The sequence below is a fragment of the Pimephales promelas genome, chromosome 15 (assembly GCF_988280905.1).
Source record: "Pimephales promelas chromosome 15, fPimPro1.hap1.1, whole genome shotgun sequence".
NCBI lineage: Eukaryota > Metazoa > Chordata > Actinopteri > Cypriniformes > Leuciscidae > Pimephales > Pimephales promelas.
This window is the reverse complement of record NC_142783.1, coordinates 34,946,991-34,956,514: the sequence shown is the minus strand read 5'-3', so window position 1 is coordinate 34,956,514 and position 9,524 is coordinate 34,946,991. Positions and strand designations below refer to the sequence as shown.

Sequence of the window (9,524 nt, the reverse complement as noted above, 5' to 3'; positions counted from 1 at the left end):
ATTTTGCATACCTTCTGACAAAAAAAGAAAGTGTCAGATTTTTATCATAATTAATTATATAATATTTTACAATGAATCCTTAGACTTTTCTAATGATTTATAGGCTGCCTGCAGATTTCCATAAAATAAACATATAATTAGGCTATTATTTTCTTATTGTTATAATTATTTTTTAAATAGTTTTTGTTTAATATTTTTCATTTAGTGAAAATAATATTAATAATAATTAGACATTAATATATTTTTTAAAAAACATGCCAGAGAGACAAACTTTTCTCAACCTCTTTTAAAAAAACAATTTTCATCTTCAGGATGAAACTAAAGGCACACAAATATTTTTAAATATTTTAATCCTTTAGAAACTAAAGGATTAAAATATTTCCTTGATCACACGCACGGATGTGGAATATATTTGGTTATTGAGAATGCAAGTCACGCAAACAGTCAAAATCAGCTAATGACTTTGGCTTTATTTTATGTGGTTTTAATGTGTTATATCTCTGAGAGCCTCTCATGTGATTGTAAAGAAGAGAATACAATTTCTTCATCAGGAGGATGGTCTTTCAGTAGCTCCAAAAACATTTATTCAAATTAGTCAAACGTGTAAATATGTGAATATCATTAAATAGGGGACAAAATATCACACCATTTACTGAAAAGAAAGAAAGTCACAAACTTTATAAACAACATTTCCATTTTTTTCTGTTAAAACAACCTTTTCTGTGGGAGTCTGAATGCAACTATAGCAAAATAATTTAAATAAAAAGTAAATTAATACTGAAATTTACCATGAAAGCCCAAAATAGCATGATTTGCATGTTTGCAAATGACCGTATGTCATTGTTCCAGTGGCTCTGAGCCGAGGATCATAATCCCACGGCTTCATTTGTGAACAGATAAAAGTCTCTCTCCTCTTGGACTGTGGACTTTACATCTCAATGAAATAAGAAAATCTTTTAAGATTTATTATTAATATCTGTAGGAAAGAAAACTCGTCTCTTGTGTCTTTCTCAGGCTGTTTTGGGGAATTATGTCTCTGCAAAAGCTGAATCTGCTGTGGCTGATGATCGTCTGTTGTGCTTCAAGCCAGATAAGTATGTTGATCTCAGTGGTGGACACTAACAAAGTATTTTTAGATTGTTACTGTACTAAAGTATATTCTTCAAGTGTCTGTACTTTATCTGAGTACACTCTAAAAAATGCTGGATTGTTTTAACCCATATTTGGCTCAAATATGGACAAACCCAAATGTTGGGTTAAAAATGTAATTTAAAAAAACTCACAGAAAGTTGAAGTTGGGTTAAAATTTCAAATTACATTTGGGTTTGTCCATATTTGACCCAAATGTTGGGTTCAAACAACCCAGTATTTTTTAGACTTTATTTTTATTTTGGTAAAACTTTTAGTTCACTGTATTCCAAAGTTTAAAATCGCACAGTTTTACTAGATCTCATAAAGACATGTTGTTCCTCTAAGTTTGAACTGAAAAAGTGGAAGTGAGAAATCTCTTCTCAAGTTATCAATTCACTGTAACTAGAATAACTCAAAATGAGCCGTGAACAGGAGCTTGAGTGTGCTTGTGACTGATAGTTTGAGGAATAAGTTACTCATTCTGAATTTTAGGATTTATTATTGTAAATGATAATCATATTTAGGCCTAGGTCACGACCATCAGTTGTGAATGCAAACTAAATATGTTGTAAAAGGACAAACTGTATGAAATGCTTGAATTTGAACGTGTGCATATTTGTGTATTACCATCTGAACGGGGAAGGTTTTAGGTAAAAACTAAACAAAGCAAAATAATATCCGCACATCTTCCCTGCAGCCGTAGCAGATTCAAATTATGTAAAACTTGTGTTTGCATAGCGTTCTTCTCAACATGTAAACATATTTTGGACGGTTACATTTGTTTTTATATTGTATATTTTATGTTTGTTTTTCGTAGGGCTGGGCGAAAATGGAAAAAATATTAGATCGATAATCACCTTAAAGAATATCGTAATCCGATATTGTCTATCCAAGCCCCTCCCCCAACAACACTGCCATCACTGTAAACACAAATCATGCTGAGTTTGGCTGTACTTTATTAAATAATAGCCTGCGATTCAGGGATTCAAGGTTTTACTTTGGTTAGTTTATTTTCTGATGTTCAAAACATTAGCTTTCTTGATATGTTCCTGTTGCAAATAATTTCCACACTGTTCTTATCACATATGTTTGAAGAAAAAATTTTTTCACGAGGAGAACTGTTGTATACAATTGAACATAACAGAGCCCACTTTCACATTTATCATTGTAAGAATGATAAATGCATGTTGATGACATAGTAATGTGTCTTGCCTATTTGTTTTTCATAAGCTCTAATGTTTCCCTTTCTTTTTGGCATAATCGCCTAATTGATTGATTAAAAGTTTAATTTCCTAACTATACGTGTTAAAAACGCTGTTTTTAAAATCTGTTAACACCATTTGTTTCTGAACAACTTTTATTAGACTGCACACCAACTTGATAATATTATTATTATTTTTTTTAAATAGAGATATCTCTGCTATTCCGAATTAATAGGATACGGTGTCATTTCTTTGTCTGCAGAACAAAAAAAATGCATAAAACTGAAAAGCATCTTGGGAATAAAAAAAAAACATCATATAAAGATCAAGAAATCCAGAAAAAAATATATTTAACAAAATTACGAAAGTAAGGATAAATGTTGTTTGACAGGGAACGAATCTCAAAATTTCTTGGACAATTTATCGTCCAGCAAAATTTGTAATTGTGAAAGGCCTAATGTGAAATATATTTGTCATTTTCCCCCCGGTATTGACAATTATCATTACTGCGATAATTGCGAGACATTGTAAACACATCATATCGCCCAGCCCTAGTTTGTCGACACGATTACACACATTTAGTTTTTCATCCTTTTTATATACCGTATGGTATACACTAGGGGTGGCACGGTACATGAAAAAACACCCGAACCGTTCGGTTCGCTTGTCTCGGTTCGGAGCATGTGTGCGTCTCACGGTTTGACGCATGCGCAATGTAGCCTCGTGCCCGTATGTGACGTGTTTTCTTTTCGCGCGACATAAACTTGTTCGACTTGGACCGGCATCAATAACATCAATCTAGCGCGAGTCGGCTCCGTATGCATTCATCACTTTCGCGGTATTTGATGTCATTACCGATCGCTCTGTGCAGCGCCGGTTCAAGTTAATAAACAAGCCAGTAAAAGTGGAGTATGGAGCGCTGCAGGTCACGGCACGCGGAGAAATGGCAAGTGGGAGAGATGAGGGAGTTGGAGGATGCGCCAGCGTCGTAAGTCTATGGTATAAGTCCGGTGTGTGGGAACATTTTGGATTTCATGTTATGATATTTTAATATAACGCTACAGTGGCACTTTATGTTTAGATAAGAGCTTCAGTCATACGTTTCCAAATCCTGCACTTTAATTTTAAGTGGAAAAAAGTACCCTCACATTTTGGGAATAGAAGCATTATTGATACTGTTTTTGTGTTGAGGCTGAATTTAAATTTCACTTTATGTTTATGGCCTTTGCTATTGCTATAGCTTAATTATCTATAGGCAATGAGGTTTCATGTATATTGACATTTAAAAGACAGTGTTTTAAGAGCTCCTCTCTTTTTCTTTTAAAAGATAGAATTTTGGTAAGAGCTACAAAAGTTAGCAGTTGATACATGAAAGTTAATTTCTTTGTGAAAATAAGATTTATGTGATAAAAATGCACAAGTTCTTGTATGATAGTGATACACATTCTCCTTTTTTTGCCAAATATACAAAAAGCATGTCAATTTCTTCTCTCTTGCTGTATCTAAATCTCACCTAGCTTTCCTCTGAGATAGTCCCAAAATGTGCTTAAAGTCAAAGAGTCAAATTCAGTTTGTGCATGATTGCATGAATATAATATATATTTTTTAACCACTTAACTGTCACCGTCCCACAGGTGGGACGTTTGCCACTATATTTTTAAAACAATAATATCTTAGTAAATACCTTAAATAATATTGACAAACTATATATCATTTGAAAGCTTACAATCTCTAGTTTCCATATTTGGTGACTGATTTTCAAAATATATTACAGAGGGGCCATAATTTATCAATATAAAACAAGAATATTTTCATACTCATAAGGCGTGTTCAGACCTTTATTTTAAAATAGCAGTAAACATGAAAAATCATGAAAAAATGGTAGATACCTCAGTTTGTTTTCATGCCAAAAGTTCAAAAGATAGAATCCATTCAATTATTTTGGAAAAAAAAGGTCTGAAAAGTTTGAAATATCAAGAAAAAAATAATAAATTCACCATTTGTGACGTGGCAGCTAGCTATGACTTACATGCGTGTTCTTTTTATGTGTTTCTTAGAGGTTCAATTTATATCAAAATCTGCCAAACTTCCCATGCTACTTCTGAATAGGATCTCTACTTCAGAAATTGTATGAAAATTGTGAAAATAATGGTTCATATCACTCAAAACACGAATGGAAATGCAGGCGCCCTTATATGGGCAGTAATGGAGTCTGGTTGTGCCCTAGTGAAAAAGTTTGGTACTGCGCTCAAACAAAATCTTACTGAAAGCTCATTTTTTGAGATATCAACCTAAAATTTGAAACACAACTTGTTCAGATTTTTGGCTTTGATCTTTCTGCCATTTTAGAGTAGCCCAGGTTTTGAAAATATATATTTTATGTAAAATATGAATAATTAATATTTTTACATTGTACATTTCCATAAACTCAAACTTCTATAACTTTTTTTCTGTTTCACTTTCTTAATTTATTTCACTTCTACAAAAATCTGCCAAATGTCTTCTTTAAAACAAGACCAATCATATGTCTATATTCCAAAGCATTCTTGAATTACAACCATTTAAGTTCGAAATGTGCATTTTCATGTCTATTCAAAAAAGGGGGGGTGACAGTTAACAGGTTAATACTGTATCCTATAGTGTGGATAATTAAGCTATATATCACATGCTGAAGTACATTTCTGGAGTGTTAAGATTAAAAGAAAAAATAACAAGAACCGTACAGAACCGAAAACCGTGACCCTAAAACCGTGATACAAACCGAACCGTGGGTTTTGTGAACCGTGCCACCCCTAGTATACACTGTAAAAAGTAATTGCTGATTCTACTTAAGAAAAACTAGTGAATTTAACTTACTTTAGAAACTTAGTTGATTTAACTTGATTACACTGTGTACTGTGAACTTTTAGGTGGATGCAATAGTCAAACTAAACAAATCTAGTACATTGTACTTAAGTTTGGTAAGTGTATTGTACTAAAGGCATTTTCACACTGTTGAAAATTTCTGGAGCACAGAATTTGGATAGTAATAATAATAATAATAGTGAAATTAACAACATTTTTAGTAAATACCATACAATTAGTTTGAAAATAGTTAATAGGTTAATATATAGTTAATAGGTTCTGAATCTTTTTTTCCTGCACGCTTAAAAAAATAACTGGGAAGATAAAAAGCAAGCCCATCGGCTGCTACTTCACAGTCCTTTATATTTTTAGTAACAAATCTTTATACATTTACTTTGGTTATTAAGTTTCAGCATAAGACGAAACAACTCGGTTGTTTTTTTTTTCAACTCGCGCATGCGCATTTGCGCAATTGGACGGTTGAACTTGAGGAAGACGTCAAGACGAGACGACATCGACGAGGGACTTCAGCTCGTGTTCGGGAATGGATGCGGCAGCAAAACTAGGTATGCTAGCCTCTTGAACAACTATTTATCAACTTTAATGTCATTGTATAGCTTAAAAACAGAATTTATTTCGCTCATTGTGCAGTAAGAGGAAAAGACACACTGAAGTAACGTTAGTTTTATGTCGAATGAGACCAGTTGAGACAAGCGGCATAAGTTACTAGATTAAAAAACGATTTTTACTGAACACGTGTTTTATATTAGTTACAGTTTGTATGCTGTGTTAATCGTTTAAGTTTGGGTTTTATCTAAAATGTAAAAACCCTGGCTGTGCGGCCTAGATAGCAGCTAACGTAACTTTCCTTCTTTCTAGAAAGTTCAATGCTCACGTGTCGTTCACATGAAAATTAATTACATGACGCATTAATTAAGAAGTGTAACTAACAAGCAGTTATTACCTTATTTTGTCTTTATTTTGTGACAGATTCGCTCAACGTTTCATCAATAAATTCAAGGCTAAATCTGGAGATACTATTGGCTCCAAACTTAAGATTCTGCAGCAGATTCAAAATGACGTAAGCTCATCGACATATCACAATTATGTCTCGATTGCAAAACATATGTTGCTTTTACTGTTATTTTTTGCTCTGACGTTTTGCTAGTATCGAGTGCTATTCAATATACATTTTTATAACTTTGCAGAAATCTAATATCAATGCGGAACGAACAGCGTTCTTCATCATGGCCTACCACTACTTTTCGAGGAGGACCACAATGATTTTTACAAGACATCTTTTGTAAGTATTTTCATCTCTGATGTGATTCTTGTTTAACAGTCTAACTGTTCTTCAAACAGTTGATATCTGGCAAGAAGAAAGGCATGAAAAACTGTCAGGACAGTGAAACAAAGTAAGGGTTGGAGAAAAGAAAGTGAAAGATAAATTAAGAGTTTAGAAGAAAAAAGACAGTTAGAAGATACATTTTATATTAGTTTTAATTTATATAACCGGCCATCAGTTTTATTTGTCTTTTCATGCAGTGGTTTGATGAATGTTTTTCCCCCTGGATTCACTGCTGTGTCCTCTTTGAAAAGGCCTTTACATTTAGACACAAAGGGTTATTAATTTAGTTTCATATTTTAATGACTATGTGCTCTTAAAGGGATAGATCACCCAAAATGAAATGATGTTGTTATTTACTCACTCTTATGTTATTCCAAACCTGTTTGAGTTTCTTTCTTATATTGAACACAAAATAATATATTTTGAAGAAGTTCGGTTATCAAACAGTTGAGATTAGCCATTGACTTCCATAGTTTTTTTTCCCACTATGGAAGTCAATGGCTACTCTCAACAGTCTGGTTACCAACATTCATCAAAATATCTTCTTTTCAGTTCAGCAGATGAAAAAAAAAAACTCATACAGGTTTATAACAACTTGAGGGTGAGTAAATTAAGACAAGATTTTAATTTTTGAGTGGACTATCCCTTTATAGGAACACTCCACCATTTTGTTCCATATTAAACTATGCTATTCCCTTAACAAAGACGAGTTGATGAATACCTCTCTATGAATACCTCTCTCGTCTCAGTGCCTGCACTCAATCGCTCTGGTGCATGGAGAAACATTGTTAGCACTTAGCTTAGCCCAGTTCATTCATTAGGATGCAAATTGAGATGAAGTTAGAAGTGACCAAACACCGCCATATTTTATTTTGTGTCACCATACTTGGCCGTGTAACCACATTTGAATAGAGAAAATGTGGAGATGTTTGGTCGCTTCTCTGTTTAAATAAACTGGGCTAAGCTAAGTGTTAAAGTGTCTCCGCACGCCAGAGCCATTGAGTGCATTGAGACGACAGAGGTATGTATAAACTCGTCTTAGTAAAGAGAGTAACATAGTTTAATATGAAAAAATAGTGGAGTGTTCCGTTAAAATATGTCTTGTTCTATGACCTAATTTTTGTTATCTGCTATTCCCATTTTTAGGACTGTGATGACAATGAAGATATGTCCAACATTGAAATGAGTTCTGACAGTGATTCCCGAATCGTCTGCAACCGCTGCCATACCCTACTCCCTGCATCTTGATGCCACAACAACGGCAATCATTCTGGAAGGTACAGTGGTTGTGGATGATCTTGAAAATCTTCCACAAGCAATGAGCTGTCTTTAAAGGAACACTCCACCATTTTTTTTATATTAAACTATTTTATTCCCTTAACTAAGACAAGTTGTTACATACCTCTCTCGTTTCAGTGCGTCGTACACTTAATTTCTCTGACGTGCAGCGAAACTTTGATAACCCTTAACTAGCCCTGTTCATTCATTAGGATCCAAGCAGTGAAGCTACCAAACACCTCCACATTTTCCCTATTTAAATACAGTTACACAAGTAGTTATACGACCAAGTATGGTGACAAAATAAAATGTGCCGCTTTTCTAAGCGTGTAAAGTGGAGAACTACAATGTATGGCGGAATAGCACTTGAGAGCGCTTCGACTTGGCACAGTAATATCATCACTACTGATGATGAGAGGATTTTTTAGGAGTGATGATATTACTGCGCCAAGTCGAAGTGCTCTCAAGTGCTATTCCGCCATACATTATAGTTATCCATTTTACACTGGTGTAATCATACACCATTCTCGGTCATGTAACTACTTACCAACGTGTAACTGTATTTAAATAGGGAAAACGTGGAGGTGTTTGGTCGCTTCTAACTTCATCTCTTTTTGGATCCTAATGAATAAACTGTGCTAAGCTAAGTGCTATCAATGTGTCGCGTCGCGCTAAAGCGATTGAGTGCACGCACTGAGACGTGAGAGGTATGTATCAACTCGTCTTTGTGAGGAAATAACATAGTTTAAAGGGATAGTTCACTTTGAAATTAATTTTTGATATGTTTTATCTTACCTCAAGGGCATCCAAGATGTAGGTGTCTTTGTTTCCACAGTATTTTCAATTTTTACATTTTTCGGTCAAACCGTTCTTGTCTGTCAGTCATACAATGGATGTTTAGGGGGTCCACGTCAAAAAGCATGCACAGAGAAGTCAAAATTAAACATGATTTAATGACTTGTAAATGTAAGTACACATTGATGGCCTAAGACAAGAAACGAGTGGTTTGTGAGAAAACGAACAGTATTTATATCGTTTTTACCTCTTGTTAACAGCCATGTTCAACTGATCTGGATCAGATGTCCAACTGAACCGAACTGAACCATGTCCAACGTTCCGCTGGAAGTGATCTCGCGCGCGTCTAAGTCACTCATTGTTTACACGGAGATTTCGGAAGTTTTACCTTTCACTGTGAAGATCTAAACATATTTAGATATACAGGAAATCGCAATAAAAAATGATTTCGATATATCTAAATATGTTTAGTGAAAGGTAAATCTCTGTGTAAACAATGCGTGACGTAGACGCGCGAGATCACTTCTTGTGACTCCTACATCTTGGATGCCCTTGAAGTAAGATACAACATATCAAAAATTAATTTCAAAGTGAACTATTCCCTTAATATGAAATAAAACAGTGGAGTGTTCATTTAAGAGAACTCTAAAGAAAATTGTTCAGTACTGTTTTATAGATACTTCACTGTTTTTCAATTGTTGAAATGAAAAAAGGAAAGAAAAAAAAGCCTTATTTAAAAGGATGTTACTTGTTTGGTTTTGGAATAGTTTTATAAGAAGAGAATTTTAAAGAGAACTGTAGTAGGAAAGGAATTCTGTACCAAACTGTGTGACTTGCATGCTCTGCTTTCAACCACTTTGTAAAGATGTTAAAAACAAAGAAACATTGTTTTTATTGTCTTTAGTACTTTGTTTTTTTTTCTTGAG

At 34.0% G+C, this 9,524-nt stretch overlaps 1 long non-coding RNA gene across 1 annotated transcript; it reads left to right on the top strand.

Annotated features, from left to right (window-relative positions):
- The first annotated feature begins 5,159 nt into the window (after positions 1-5,159).
- On the top strand, positions 5,160-8,767 carry LOC148973605 (uncharacterized). Its single transcript, XR_016146729.1, has 4 exons — positions 5,160-5,743; positions 6,168-6,258; positions 6,386-6,480; positions 7,672-8,767. It is a non-coding gene; the product is annotated as an uncharacterized LOC148973605 (long non-coding RNA).
- The last annotated feature ends 757 nt before the right edge of the window (positions 8,768-9,524 follow it).